We start from the raw sequence: 16,303 nt of genomic DNA, 5'->3' as shown, positions 1-16,303 counted from the left end.
TCATTGAGCATGGGAGGCCATCTGAACACGGTTATTGAACACGAGAGGCCATCTGGGTAAGGTTATTGAGCACGAGAGGCCACATGGGCGAGGTTATTGAGCACGAGAGGCCACACGGGCGAGGTCATTGAGCACGAGAGGCCATCTGGGTAAGGTTATTGAGCACGAGAGGCCATCTGGGCGAGGTTGTTGAGCACGGGAGGCCATTTAGGCGAGGTTATTGAGCACGAGAGGCCATCTGGGTAAGGTTATTGAGCACGAGAGGCCATCTGGGCGAGGTTATTGAGCACGAGAGGGCACCTGAGCGCCCCTTCTGGTAAGTGAGTCCCTCGGCTGTATAAGTAAGTGTAGTGTTGATACAGGCAGGTGGGTTTATTTTCACATACCTGTGCTGAAGGTCTTGTCCAGTACTCAGCTACTAACCTTACACCAGTTCTCAGTTACTTACCGTCCAGCAGTACTCATTTACTCACCTTTCAGCAGTACTCAATTGCTCATCGTCCTATAGTACTCAGTTCCTCACCTTCCAACAGTACTCAGCTACTCACTGAGTTACTCACCTTTCAGTAATACTCAGTTACTCACCTTTCAGCAGTACTTAGTTACCCACCTTCCAACAGTACTCAGTTACCATCCAGAAGTACTCAGTTTCTCACCTTCCTTCAGTACTCAGCTACTCACTCAGTTACTCACCTTTCAGCAGTACTCAACAGGTGCGGTCGTTTACGCCATGCAGGTAAAACACATCCCCAAAAAGTATCTTTACGGTGGCGTCCAATGAACTTCAAAATGAACACTCTGGCTCCTGTTGTCTCGGTGAAGTTATCAAAATCCTTCGTCCGTTGTGACATATTATTTAAACACGAAATCGTAAAGATACTTTTTGGTGTTAGCAAAGGGAGGGACCTTAACCAGGGCCGTAACCACTGCCATGTTCTTTCCCTTCTTTCATTTCCTTCAATTCCTCGTGTTACTTCTCCTTGTTTACTCGTTTTATCATTATTCTCTCTTATTTCATCGTTAGTCCTTCTTATCTCTTATTGTTATTTATACATGTGCGGTCTTGTGTTCTTCGTTTGTATACCTGCACTCGGGGACTTGGTACAGTTGTGGACAAAATTCCTTGAACCCTTGGCAGTATCTGGCATCTGAGTACTTGAAGATCATTTGGTGGCGGAGATATGAATTTGAATGTATTTTCTCAGCTTTTTCTGTGTTTTAAGGATTTTTTTTTAATTTTTGTCGTTCTGGCATAATGTGTAGTGAAACGCGGCGTTCTGCATTGTTTATATACATTACCGAATTAATTTCTATCTATCTATCTATATATTTATTTATCTATCTGTATGTATATGTATGTATGTATCAGGGGCAGATCCAGGGATATCAAAAGGGGGGCCCAAGAAGTTGTGGGTGGGGGGAGCATGGTGAGCACAGCGAGCCCACCCAGCTGGGATTTGGGGGAGCTCTGTAAGCCCCCTCACGTATTTTTTATTTAATCTGACCAATACCGCTATCATGGGCATTTTGAGGCCATGTGCACTTGATATTAAGAGATATTCTGCAATCAATAGTAATTATTTTTTTTTACGATACAAAAACGTCTGAGTACAATAATGCATTAAAGAAAAAAGTATTGGAATTTTCTGATGAAAAGGGGGTCCGGACCCTCCCCCTGGATCCCCCCTATGTATGTATGTATGTATGTATGTATGTATGTACTCACCACACAAGAGTCAGTCGTGTACTATTTGTTCAACTCTTCACCCTGTCATTCTACATTGAGTGGCAGGAATTTCTCTCAGCTGCATATAATTGTCTGGCGTTAACCAGAATGAAATACCAAAGTGCGACACCTCTCCTTAAAGGGTTAAGAAAACTGTTGTCAATTTTTGCGAGTTTGTATAACGTCCTAAAAATAAGTCACTGCAGGCAGAGGGTGGGTGAACGATAGTCTGGCGAAGCTTTCATCAACGTGTCATTGCAGTGTAAAGGAGATAAAACGCCAGGCGTTTGTGGATTGCTTGTGCAAACGCTGTTGTTATGGTAAGGGGAGTTAGTGTCTTAACTGGCCGCTAGGGTGCAGGGTGGCGCATGTGATGAGGTGCTGTCTGGCTGGGCTGGTGTCAGTGTCCTCTCAGTCGTGGTTGTGTACATACATCGGCGTGTCGCTCCATGGGTTTACTTCTGTGAAGGTTTAATATTTTTAAAAGTGAAAAAACCCGAGTAGCGACAAGTATAAAGTGACTCTTATTGTGTTGTAGTGAGGACCTTACTCTTTATATTTAATTAAGGTAAGACCGTTATTGTTGTATTTTATCACTTGTTTGAATCTAGCATAATTAAATATACAGCATATCTATAATTATTTGAGACTGGAACATACTATACGAGTTATCTAGAAGACATACATTAGTTAGAGATATAGTATGCCATGTATTTTGGGAGGTTGTATCTATAACGTTAATATGACAGAGCAAAAAAAAATAGTTGCCAGTTGGGTTTTGGAATGTGAGTTGGAATTTTTGAATTAGTTAGGTTTCAGAATTAGTTACATTTCAGAATTAGTTATATTTTAGAATTTGATATACTTATTTCATTCCAATGAGTTAGTAGTTAGCATAGACGGAAAAGTAGAAGCGATTAACGAGATAATAACAGTGATGATGGTAAGTGAAAATGACAATAATAGTAATAATAATAAAATAATATTTATAACAACAATAATAATGGTAATGCTAATATTAATGTTTACAATATTGACAGTAATGACGATAATGATGGTAATAGTAACAATAATGACAAGGATAATGATCATTAGTCACTGGGCCTTGATAATCACTGGACATAGTAAAGGTATAATACAAAAATATCTTGATAGGTAAAGCTGCTTATTTTCAAGGCCTTCCATTAGCCTTCTTGGGTCAGCTGATCGTGTCTGACCTAATACGGACAAAAGCCAACGAATCGACAACTTTTCCCGATAGCCTCCAGTCTACTTGACATTGCCTAGTCTTGTACAGTACCGAGAACTTGAAGCCCCCCTTTTTTTTTAATCTTTTACCGAGAACTTGACGTCATCATTCCAGTCTTTTGCCGAGAGCTTAGAGTCTCTTTTAGTCTTCCTGGAGAGCTTTAAGTTTTTTTCTTTATTAGACTTTTCCCCGACAGCTTCTAGCCATACTTCACGTTATCTGGTCCCCTCCCTCCCCCCAAAAAAAAAAGTTTATTAAAAAAATAATTGTTTTCTGCCGTTTACAGCCATCCTCGACGGATTTCAGCGTTTCTCCACTGCATCAGGTCTTTTCTCGAGAGTTTAAACCTGTTTGTCTTCCCGTCATTTTTTTTTAGTTTAATCCGACAGCCTCCAGACACTCTTGGTAATTTCCAGCCTTTCCCGACAGCTTCCGGTCCTTCCCGACAGTCTAACACGTTTTGCAGATCTCGATATCTTCAAACCATTCCCTACAGGTTTTAGTTTTCCTTATAGCTTCTAGTTTATCCGAGCGGTCCTATTGGTTCGCTGTTGAGGGGAAGTGGGGTTGAAATTGGTGGATAGAGAGATAAATTAAACTAAGAGGGGATGAGAAAGTAGGGTGAGGATGTAGAAAGAAAAAATAGGAAAAGTAGAGTGTAGTGTGAAACGATAGGTAGATTAGTGAAAAGAGAGAGAGAGAGGGGGGAAAGGACTGTGGCGAGAGGGCAAAGAGAAAGTGAGTGGGAAATAGTGGAAGAGAATGAAAAGAATGTTTAAATGTGGGAAGGAAGGCCAGGTGAGAAAGAGAGAGAGACAGGAAGGATGAGCACAGGAGGTGAAAGGATCCCCCCCCCCCTCACCTGTCCAGGAAGACGTTTCTCCTTACGAGTTAATCACGCTTAATACCTGTCATATACACCTGTGTGGAGAAACCTGTAGATGCTAATACCTACCACGCTATATACCTGGGACCTGTGGATGCTAATACCTGTCACATCCTGTCACTTTTACTGTCTACTGGAGATGAGATGAGGTTCCTGCTTAAGTAGAAATCCCAGCTGAGGTCTTCTTTTACTGCCCCTAATTCCCTCGTCTTGGCACTTTGGAAACTACATACATTAGCAACGTGGTTTTTAGTGGTTCATTTCTCCCCTTGTAGAAACTAGAGGTCTGTAGTGTAATTTAATTGTTCACGAGTTGTTTGTGTTGGTAGTTAAATGCTAGAAAAAACCGCTGGCGAGATTCCAGAGCGACACCGCAGTACAGGCAACAGTTGGGTTGGCGGGTAACCGGGTGCTGTGTCATTATGGAGTGAAGCGTCTCAACCGACACAGCTTCAAAGAGTCGCTGGCTGGTGTAACTAATCTCTCCCTCTCATTCTATCTTTTCCATCTCTTGGTTTTATTTACACCCTGACAGCTGATCGTTAGTGCTTATTGATTCACTGCAGATGAACTATTACGAGATTGCTGTACGTGGTGAGGTGTAGGGGAGTCAGTTCACGGATGGGTTTGGAAAGTGCTTCGATCACCGTCTCATGAGCTCCAGTTCGTGATTCAGCGGCCCAGCAGCTGACGTCAACTCATCGACCAAGACCTAGAGAGGAATGTTGGTGTTTTTCAATGTTTTTCAAATATGTTATAGTCGAAATCGAAAAAAAAATCAAACGTTTGGGGATATATATCAAGTTTTACACACAAGCACACACACACGTTCGTGAGTGTAAGGTGCAGTGCTTTCAATTTATTGTTCTTGAAATGTGAGTTCAAATACATCACTTATATGGTCGAATTATCCAAATTTTAATCACCTAATCCGAGAGAATAAGAAACAGACTTGAAGCCGCGTAGAGATATTCGAAACCTGTCATTATGCAGCTTGTGTGGTTTCAACTCGACACCATCTGAGGTGTTGGACACACCTGCAGGTACTTAAATCCCACCTTGACGATCATTAGAAATTTTTACCCTAAGGTTAGGTGCGTCGTAAAGCGAACAAGATACTGGCGGTCCGTCGTAAAGAGAACAACGCAATGTGTCGGTCCGTCAGCAATACGGATTCACTCTGGGAGGTGTTAGTGCGCAGGACAAATTAATATTATTGACTCTAACTTAACCTTAGATGTTAGGACTTTAAACCAAACCAATATGAGGTGGTGGGGTTTTGCTGAATATTTGGCCAGTTTTTGTCCAGTTGATTGTGGTATTCAGGTAATGGAATCCTGTCCTAATGAAATGATGTGATTGTGAGATTTTTTTTTTTAATCCAGTGGAGGTTGATCAGTGGCTGACCTTATAAGAGGGATTGTTGTGGCTGACGCTGAGAAGGATAGTCAGCTTATTGTAGTGTCAGGCTCCGTGCGGCAACGAACCTCCTTAAAAAAATTGTCATCTCTCTCTCGCTGGTGGAGAAATTACACAGACAGGCCCTCACATCTTCTCCATCCTTTCACACTAATTACATCAACTCTTGAGAACAACACGGAGATAAAAGAAAGAATCACTGACCAGAATGTAGTTGCTAGTGAACGTTGCTTGCTCTTTATGTGAAGCTGTTGGAATTTTTTTTTTTACTTTCTTTCCTTCATTTTGAGTTTTCTGTGAAAGGTGGTTTTGTGAAAGTGTTTTCATGCGAATTGTAAAAGTTATATTTTTAATTTGCTTTCGGGTGTGTTTTAGTGAAGGGTGTTTGCGTGTGATATTTTATAGTGAAAGCTTTTTGTAAGTTTTCTTGTGAAAGGAATTTTTTGGGTGTGAAATCATTGTGAAAGCTCTTTGTCAGTTTACAGGTGAAAGGTGATTTTGTGAACGTCTGTTTTTCATTAGACTTTATTCTACTTTTTGTAAATGCATGGACAAATGTCACCTTTGGAGACTTTGTTGACAATAATCGTCTTTGTAAAGGTCATTCTTAGACACTGTATTTGTGAAGGGGAAAGGTTGACTATATTGGAAGACTCTAGGTATGTGTTTGTGAGGGAGAAATCTCTTAATTTCCTTTAAACGATTGTAAGTTTATACTAATACATTGTGTTTGTATGAGTTTATTGTAATTGGCTGTAAATTTATTCTAATGCATCGTGTTTTTTATGTAGGAAAAAAAATGGTTTTATTTATTTTAAAAGCTTATCTGTAAGTGCAAAAGATTACTTGTATGTTTAGGTTAAGTTTCTGTAAGTATCCCCCCCTCCACACACACACCTTTTTTTTGTTTGTGCGAATTGCTGGTGAAAATCTGTTTGCGTGGGAGTTTATTTTGAAAGTAGTATTACGTGAAACCTGACTGAGGTGTGTGTGTGTGTGTGTGTGTGTGTGTGTGTGTGTGTGGTGATCTACACTCGGCCAGACCATCACTGCAATCATCCAACTGACATATTTCAAACTTGTCTCATGATTACGTCAGTAGCACACGCTCACCTGCCACACGTGCAGGTGTGTGTGTGTAGGGGGGGGGTATCTTTATGTGTGTTTTGGAGGAGGTTAATGAGTGTGTGTGTGTGTGTGTGTGTGTACGTACATCCTCTGTTGTTATAAGCCAAGACCACACACCTGTTTCCGTTGGTTATTAAGTAAGATGGACGATTCTGTTGATGCCGTTAAACAGGTCAGGGTTGTGCTGTTTCTGTTGACGCCAGCGACGGAAAATGCGTAATTAAGGCGGCCTTTGCGTCACCACCGTCACCTCCATTACTGGCTGGGTGCGACGGAGAAGTGACGACAGAGAGAGAGAGAGAGAGAGTTCCCCCAGTGTTTGTGTTCATGTCAGTGCCTCGCCGCGGTCACCATCTGTCGAATTTCCTCCTTCCCCCTCCTTACTACCCTCCTCCCTCCCCCACCTTACCCCCCCTCTGTTTACTAGATCTGGGTGCCGCCCTGGTTTGTACGCCCTTTCCTTCCCCATCCTCCCTCCTCCTACTTCCTCCCTCTTCCATTACCACCCTTCTCTTGTTCCTCCTTTCTTCATACTTGTTTTTATTCTCCTTCCTTCCCCATCCTTTAATGATTACTCGGTCCCTCCCATCCTCCCATCCCCTCCCCGCCTTCGATCCCATCTTCATCACTTGACCTTGTTATCGACGATCAGCTGATAAGTGTGAGGTCATGTATCTATTAATTATGGGATGATAATGTTTTTTGATGACGTCACGGATCAGCTGATGGTGTGTACGACTTGATGATAACGTCACTGATCAGGAAGATGTTTATGGGTCTCGTTCATAACCCCCACACACACACACACCATGCGCGCTCACACACACACAGCTTCCGTGTCGTGGTGTGACCTCCATGTACGGGTCATCACTGCCACGTGATTACTTGCACAGGTGTGTCACTGCCGTGAACCACCACCACCACACAGGGCGATGGGCGTGGTGGTTGGTGGGGGGGGGGTGGCAGGTGTGGTGGTTGGTGTGGTTGATGGTCGTGGGTGTCTCATAACTAGCCTTCGTAACCATTCTACGCCCACACCTTGCTCTAAGGTTTATTGAGAGAGAGAGAGAGAGAGAGAGACTGACTGACTGACTATAGATGGTTGACACACGTGGCTAATGACTGACTCACATTACAGCTGGTTGACTCACGTGGCTTCTCACCGACTCATTCATCCTACACCGACTGACTCATTCATCCTACACCGACTGACTCATTCATCCTACACCGACTGACTCATTCATCCTACACCGACTGACTCATTCATCCTACACCGACTGACTCAGCCTCGTCTCAGTGAAGGCATTGAGCCGCTTGTATGAGTCACTTGCGGGTTGTAAAGAAATGCGGAAATGAGTATTGTCTTCTAGCGAGTCGTGCATGTGTGTGTTTAGTGGTTGTTAATAAACTCTTTACCTTTCTTGGTCTTCACGACACAAAAGGTTTTCTTTCCGTTTATGGCGGCAGTGAAACAGACAGTTATAATAAGGGAGAACCAGAACATTTACTAGGGCTTTCGGGTTAGGTTAGCGTTAGGGTAGGTTAGGTTAGGTTAGGTTAGGTTGGGTTGGGTTGGGTTGGGTTAGGTTAGGTTTGGATATGATAAGTTAGGTTACATTAGGTTGGGTCAGGTTAGGTTAAGATAAGTGAGATTTGGTTATGTTAGGTTAATGTGAGTTTAAATTAGGTTAATATTAGGTTATATTGGGTTATGTTAGGTTAATGTGGGTTTAAGTTAGGTTAATATTAGGTTAGATTGGGTTGGGTTAGGCTAGGTTAGCGTTAGGGTGGTTCATATTAAGGTAAAATAACCTGGGGGGCTAATCTTCATGTGCTCAACTTTTTGTTTGTGTGTTTCATTATTTCCTGGATTCTGGCAATGTGTTTTTAACTGTCACTTAACAAGTTCTTTGATTCTGAAAAGCCTAGTTAGTTCCATTAAATTTCATGGTTGTAAAATGTGTCCTAGATTGTTCCCGTAGGCTCTCGAGTCTGTAAAAGTTATCCTACTGAGTTCCTGCAACCTCGAGGACTCTGTAAAAGGCATCTTAGTGAGACCCTGCAGCCTTCAGGACTACCACTAACCTTACACTTGCTGATTATACTGTAGTGTACTGTACGGGCAGCAGTCCATCCCTAGCGGTTGGCTGTGTTACCGCGGTGTGACCCTCAAAACAAACCTTACCAGCCTCTCCTCTCAGCTGACGATGATCTAACTCCTCCAGGCTGCCACCACCTCCTCCTCCTCCTTCTCTTTTACAGGCTGCCTCCTCCTCCTCCTCCACCTCTATCCTTCCACTTCAGCTTGTCACTCTTACCACTTCCTCCCCCTCCAGTCTATCCCACCCCCTCTACCTCCTCCTCCCACTACTACTACTATACTTTATTTTATTTTTAATGGCCTCCAACTTCCCCCAATAGCCACACCTTCGTCACCATTTTATGACCTTAAAGTTAAATATCCTGCTACTGCCACTCCAAATATCCTGCTACTGCCACTCCAAATATCCTGCTACTGCCACTCCAAATATCCTGCTACTGCTACTCCAACCTATCATCACCGCCTCCACAAAACAGCTTCGGGATTGATATATTACCCTCCCCCCTCCTCCCCCGCCCCCCCTCCTCACCCCTCACCACCATGTACTGCTAAACTGGGACTTGTTTAGTTCTCTCGTCTTTGTCTGTAGATTATGATAAATAGCTACAATATATTTCGTGTTTAATGTTACTATTGTATGATAATCTGTTATCTTGTGTCGTTTAATGTACCTCAATTGCCCAACCATTTCCTACTTATTTTTTCGTGGTATAATTTTCATAGACTCTCTCTGTATTTCGAGTTTCATGTGAAATAAAGGAAAGGATAAATAAATATAATCTCTTGGGTAATTATTTCATGACGTGGTTGGATGGTTAACTTGGTTTTAAGATGACACGTGTTGAGTGTTACTTAAGTGGTGACTGTAGTTAGTTATAAGGTGGTGGTCTGTTGAGGTGTGATATGGTGTCTTCGATGGTGTTTTGATTTGCTCTTATTCCCTTGAGTATGATGATGGTTTAATGCCTTGAGTATGGTGACTTAAACCCTTTAGTATGGTGACTTAAACCCTTTAGTATGGTGACTTAAACCCTATAGTATGGTGACTTAAACCCTATAGTATGGCGACTTAAACCCTTGAGTATGGTGACTTAAACCCTATAGTATGGTGACTTAAACCCTATAGTATGGCGACTTAAACCCTTGAGTATGGTGACTTAAACCCTATAGTATGGTGACTTAAACCCTTGAGTATGGTGACTTAAACCCTTTAGTATGGTGACTTAAACCCTTTAGTATGGTGACTTAAACCCTATAGTATGATTACCTAACCCCTATGTATGTACTTAAACCCTATAGTATGGTGACTTAAACCCTTTAGTATGGTGACTTAAACCCTTTAGTATGGTGACTTAAACCCTATAGTATGGTGACTTAAACCCTATAGTATGGCGACTTAAACCCTTGAGTATGGTGACTTAAACCCTATAGTATGGTGACTTAAACCCTATAGTATGGTGACTTAAACCCTTTAGTATGGTGACTTAAACCCTATAGTATGGTGACTTAAACCCTTTAGTATGGTGACTTAAACCCTTTAGTATGGTGACTTAAACCCTATAGTATGATTACCTAACCCCTTGAGTACAATGAATATCTTTTCTCCATAAATTCAAAAGTTTAACCTCTCGAGTATAATGAATTATCCCATTGAGAAAAAAAAAACATTTTAACCCCTTGAGTACTGTACAATGACATAACCCAGTGATTTCAATGACTTAATCCACTGAGTACGATGGTTAAACCCTTTGAGTACAATGACCTTAAGTACGATGACATTGTATTTAGGCAATTTTGTGGAAGTGTGACTCGTCGTGGCCAAAGGGCTGAACTAGTTGGCACACGTAAACAACATCAAGATTACACATAGCTACCCCCTTAAAATGTCTATGATTGCTGACGAAATTTCAATTGTGTAGTGGGAAAGGGATTCGATAAGGTGTTTCAATCTAGGTGTGTTTTGGGTGTGAATTCCGAGTCGTTTGCAAGGTTTCCCACGTTACTGAAGATGACGGAACGAATGTGTGTGTGTGTTTCGATGACAAAGTCGCACGGTAGTTTAGTATATGTTTTTTGTCGTAGGTTGAGTTAGTAAGGGTGTTGTGTGGTCTTTTCCTGTCTGTAGTTAAGGAAGAAATGATTAACTTAGGGTCCTTTTAAATTGACTTTGGTTGAGAACACACACATAAATGAACAGGAACATAGACAGACACACACACACACACACACACACACACACGTCTCAAGCTTCAACCCATGAATTCTCTGGTAGGTAAATACAAATTCATATTCCTTATTAAACTGGTAAGGTAAACAACGTGGACCACAGGACTTCAGGCAGGGATGACAGATTGTTGGTCCTACACAGCTGACTGGTCCCAGCTGATGCTCTATCTTCACGCCGTCCTGAACACACGTAGCCGCGAGCTGTGGCCGAGTGGTGGTGGTGACAGATGCACTTCGTAACCAGCTGGTGGTGGTGGTAGTAGTGGTGGTTGTATTATTGATGGTTGTGTTGGGGAGTAGTGAAGGTGGTGGTGGTAGTAGATGCATGTCACAGTGAGCTGGTGGATGGTACGGTGATGAAAATGAGCAAGGATTCGTATGCTTGATTTAGGAGGTATGGAAAAGACTGTTAACAGACTGGAGAGAGAGAGAGAGAGAGAGAGAGAGAGAGAGCGAGAGAGAGAGAGCACACTGACACCCTCTCCACAGCTTTCCCCACACCCATATTCTCCCCACAATATCCACTCCCACCCACCCCCCCTTCCACCTCACCACACACCTCCCCTGGCAGGTTCTCACAGTGTAGGAGCGCGTGACGTAAGACAAGGTCGCACGGTAGCCTCAGATAATGACTCGCCTCCCTTCGGTATTATCACCTGCGTGAGGTCTTACCGGAAGGCGGATTTTTTGATGGAATTTGTGTGTGTGTGTGTGTGTGTGTGTGTTATTTGTCATTGTTGCGTGGCGGAGGTTTTGTAACGTGTGGAATTGTGTTTGGTTGTTGTGGTTGATTGTTATTGTGGTCTTGGGTTTCAACAGAGAGAAGAGAAGGAGTGTTTTTGTTATTATGTCTTGAGTAAATGTGGTGGGAGTTGTTATTGTTTGGTGTTCATCTTGAGGTTTTTCTATTAGTCTGTCTGATCTAGATTACTGCGTTATTACCTTCTACCTTTCCACACCGCTCCATCTCACATCATACCCCACCCCCCTCACACAACCTCTCACTATCCCCACTCATACCATCCCACATCACTACCACCCCTCCCACTTCACCACCATCCCTCCCACATCACCACCATCCCTAGCACATCACCACCGTCCTTCCCACATCACCACCGTCCTTCCCACGTCACCACCTTCCCTCCCACATCACCACCGTCCTTCCCACCTCACCACCATCCCTCCCACATCACCACCATCCTTCCCACATCACCACCATCCCTACCACATCACCACCTTCCCTCCCACATCACCACCACCCTTCCTACACTACCATTACCCCTCCTACACTGCACCACCCTCGTAACCATTCCACATCACTACCACCCTTCCCACGACACACCACCTTCCCTCCCACGTTATCAGTTCTTTTCCACAGCTCTCCCACTAGGTGATGGGTGGAGTCTGGCCCCGTGTGTGTTATGATTGTCCTCACGTTTGTCTGTGTGAAACTTACCACACACACACACCCACACACCAGGCTCTCTCTCTCTCTCTCTCTCAGATCACCCTTGAGAGACAAAAGCTACATTTGAAGGTCTATCAAATTATATCAAGTTTTTCCCACGGCGTCTCATCTGTGGAGACAGAGACAGAGACAGAGACTACTAATATAACTCGCCAAAAATCTTGATTAATATTTCTCCTTTGACCCCCTAAGAGGAGAGAGTTAAGTAGATTAAGGGGAACGGGTTACTTGTTACAGGGTGGTAAATAACAAATGAAGGAAGTGTGTAGGTTGAGGGGGAGAGGTTGTGTAGCCTAAGGGAGGAGGAGGAGGTTAATAGCATAAGGGGGTTGTTTAATGACGAGGGGGTGAAAACCTTAAATGGGAAGTCATTAGTGGTTAATTGACGACATTAATTACATATATGAGAATCTTGAATGTATGTGTTCCTTGTACTGTACCTGTATAGGGGGGGGGTCATATGAAGGCCTTTATACAGTACCTGTAGGGGGAGAAGCCGTGCCTGTAGGGGGAGAAGCCGTGCCTGTAGACCGTGGATAGTAAAGGATAGGTACACCCAGCTCAGTACCTAACCGTCGTTTAGCCCTCGTTCTTATAAATCCCAGCAGACCTAGCAATTATCCTAGGACCTAGCTCACTGCCCTAGGAACTACCTCTCGGGCACCTTCCTAGCTCTCTCACCTTGTAGTACCAAGAAACTCATTACAGGTCTCGGCTTAAGTCTCCCAACCCAAGTAGCCTCTATCCTAGGATTTCTTTGTCTTCCAAGCTCTCAATTCAATGCCCCCAGCATACTCAGTCTCTGTCTCATGCACTCTACACATTCCTAGCTCTCAGCACATCTAGCCTCTATGTCGGCAACTCTACATCATCCTAACTCTCAGCTCAAATCTCTCAGTTCATACAGCCAACTCCACATCTTCCTAGTTCTCAGCTGACGTCTCCCAGTGCACGTAGACTAGATCCCAGCTGCTTCCACCACCGCCCCAGCAGTACCTGAGTGTGTACACCTGGTGAACATCAGGTATTTCCTGGAGGGGCGCTACTACCTGGCCTGGACGGGGAGAAGGGGAGGGAAAGAAAAAAGAGAGAGGAGGAGGGAGGGAGGGAGGGTAAAAAAGAAGAAAAAAAGGAGGGAAGGGAGAGAGAGGAGAGAAAGAACGTGGGAGGGAGGGAGGGAGAGGTAATTGCCACATTAGAAACGGGATAATAAGGACCACACATTAAGAGGAGGGAGGGAGATAGAGATGAGGTAGGAGTAAGGAGGAAGAATGGGATGGAGGGTGTGACACATAGGGAGTTGTGGGAGGGAGGAGCTTGTCAGGGTGAGGAGGAGGAGGAGGGGGGGGGGTGGTGGCTGTGGGAGGGGTGAGAGGATGACAGGTAGAGTGGAAAGGAAGTGAGGGAGGGGGAATGGGAACTTGTCCACAAGGTAATTTTCCACATCAAATGGGGGCCCCTTGTCCTAATAGGTCTTATCTCAACCTAACCTAAATTAACCATTAGGACTAGGGGGCCCATTAGAATAGAGCCCCAATTCTAAATAGTTAGGATAGGGACTGTTAGGACTATAGGGTCTATCTATAAGGATTTAGGGACCCCGTTTGGCTAGTCAGTCAGTCACCCACGCGGTCGAGCAGTATGTGGTGGTGAGGGTGAAGATCTGACCCATTGTTGTCTGTCTGGCCAGGTATATATTCTCTCTCTCTCTCTCTCTCTCTCTCTCTCTCTCAATTTTCGTTCTTCATTGCTGTCCCTTCGTTATACTTTCCTCGCCTACTCTTTCTTCTCTCGTCTCTTTCTTCCTTTCTTCTTATCGTCTTTGCTCACATACTTCCATTCACTCATCTCCCTCCCTCCCTCCCTCCACAATGCAACTATTCTCCTCTCTCCTTTCTCCCCGCTCCTTGTCCCGTCCTCCCCCCTCCTTTTTGCTCCTTCCTCTGTCTCCTCCTTGCCCCTCCTCCGCCTCCTTCCTTCTTGCCTCCCTCCCTTCTCACCTCTCCCCTTCCTCCCCCTCCCGTCCCTATCCACTACGACCTCACCTCCTTCCTAAACCTTGCGAGGAGGGAAGGGAGGGAAAGCGGGGAGAAACAGAGACGAGAGGAAGGAGGAAGAGGTAGTGGAAAAGGGAGGATGAGGAGGAAATGGAAGAGTAAAGGAGGGCTGATGGAAAAGGAAGGTGAAAGACGTGGGTAAAGTGGGAAAATGAAAAAAAAAATGAGGAGGAAGAGATACAGGAGAAGAAATGCGTAGGAGGAGAAAAGAATGATAAAGATGGAAGAAGGAGGAGGAGGAAGAAGTGTTGGGGGTGGGAAGGTAGAGAGAAGGACAGTACAGTACCGTTACTTCGCCGCATTGTTGTTGATGTCGTGAGGGGCCGTGGTGAACCCCCCACCTACCAAACCCACCTTCCCCTCCCCCTGCCCCTTTTGCCCCCTGCTGCTACTAGTAATACCTCACTACTACTACTACTACGTTTCATAATAATAATAACTCCTTACTGATCATTAGGTACAAGTGATCGGGGGACACTAACCCTCATATCACAGACTCGAGGACACAAGTTCGACCCCAGGACGCGCGTGCCTTGTACAGTGGACAAAGAGCAGTGTCAACATCGTCCCCGGAATAAAGTACACACATTCGAAATCCCTGACCAGAGGTAAATGAGGAACAGGGTATAAGTCGGTAACTCAATTTGCATATGTGATGGTACAAAGGGTGTGTAAACTTGGGTCCGGTATAAGTAGATGCGTTCGATCCCTGCCGTATAAAAGAAAATAATAATAATTAACGGTTTATTGAAAGAGCATGTGTGTGTGTGTGTGTGTGTGTGTGTGTGTGTGTGTGAGGCTGTCTCCAAGTTTCTCCCTCAGTGCTGGGTAATTTGGAGACTGGACTTGGCTAATGGTCTCATGGGGTCTTCATAATTATATGCATCTTTACGAGTCTGATAATGGTGTAAGGGTTAAACGAAGCCTTGGTAATGGTGTAAAAATGTTAATGGGTCTTGATAATGGTGTAAGTCTTAAGGGCACTGGATAATGGTATGAATCTTAATTGGGGGAGGGGGGGCTCTCAGGAGGGGGTTGAGGAGGAGTTCGTGGAGGGGGTGGGGGGTTGACGACTCGGAAGGGAATTCTTTAGTGGATTTAGAAAACCTGAGTCTGATTTATCGTGGCATCTGTGTTTTTGCGTCGCATCGGACAGCTGCTATCTGATATTTCCCCCAACCCCCCTCCATCACCCCACCCCACCCTCTCTCCCTCTCCTCTACCCCCTCCCATCCACCCCACTCTCTCTCCCACTCCACCCACTTCCACTGATGCCTTCCCTCTCCACCCATACCCTCCCTCACTCAATCTCCTCCTCCTTCTCTTTCTTCCTTTCCTCGTCTCTCCGTCTTATCGTTCTCTTTATCTCCCCTATTTCTTGTCTAACTTTTTTCTCCTTGGCTCTCTTCCTTCTCCATGCCATCTCTCTCTCTCTCTCTCTCTCTCTCTCTCTCTCTCTCTGCCCCCCATCCCCACCACCACTTTCGGCTCCCCAAGGCGGTGCATGGGGCTCTCTTTCTGCTCTACACACACCACCACCACCACACTTGACCGGTGGATGATTTTACGACGCCATCACCATGAACTTTTTTTACCACAGGCACGACGAACAACACAGACGTTTTTTTTTTTACATTGACCTGTGTGGCATAGAGAGTTGATTTTTGCCACTGCTTTGCGTTTTTTGCGTCGTACGTCATGAAGACCATTGTCGTTCTATGAGGATCTGTAAACACGGCGTATCTTGAGTCGTATTTTGCGTCTCTTTTTAAGATGTGAACGTCTTGGCTCACCTGGTCAGAGGAACACGAGGGACGGACATACATTTTGTTTGTTGGCTGTTGAGGTCTGTTGGTGTGTCAGTCATACTTGTGGTGTATCGGAGAGAGAGAGAGAGAGAGAGAGAGAGAGAGAGAGAGAGAGACGCACTTTCTTCTACCTATTGTTTACACATAATAGTAGTCGTAATAATAATAACTTTCACTTCAATGTATTATTCTGGCTGTGGCTGTATAGAAAATGAATCACATCTGGTCATTCGTG

At 44.4% G+C, this 16,303-nt stretch overlaps 1 protein-coding gene across 1 annotated transcript in view; it reads left to right on the top strand.

Moving 5' to 3' along the window:
- The first annotated feature begins 2,134 nt into the window (after window positions 1-2,134).
- The window catches only part of LOC121870209, a 135,499-nt gene continuing 121,330 nt past the window's right edge, over window positions 2,135-16,303 (top strand). The window contains exon 1 of the mRNA XM_042371982.1: window positions 2,135-2,294. The gene's annotated coding sequence lies outside the window, so the exon portion shown is untranslated. The remainder of the gene's footprint in view (window positions 2,295-16,303) is intronic.

This window comes from Homarus americanus, unplaced genomic scaffold (assembly GCF_018991925.1).
Source record: "Homarus americanus isolate GMGI-L3 unplaced genomic scaffold, GMGI_Hamer_2.0 scaffold38238, whole genome shotgun sequence".
NCBI classification, from domain to species: domain Eukaryota; kingdom Metazoa; phylum Arthropoda; class Malacostraca; order Decapoda; family Nephropidae; genus Homarus; species Homarus americanus.
This window is presented reverse-complemented; position numbering and strand designations above follow the sequence as displayed.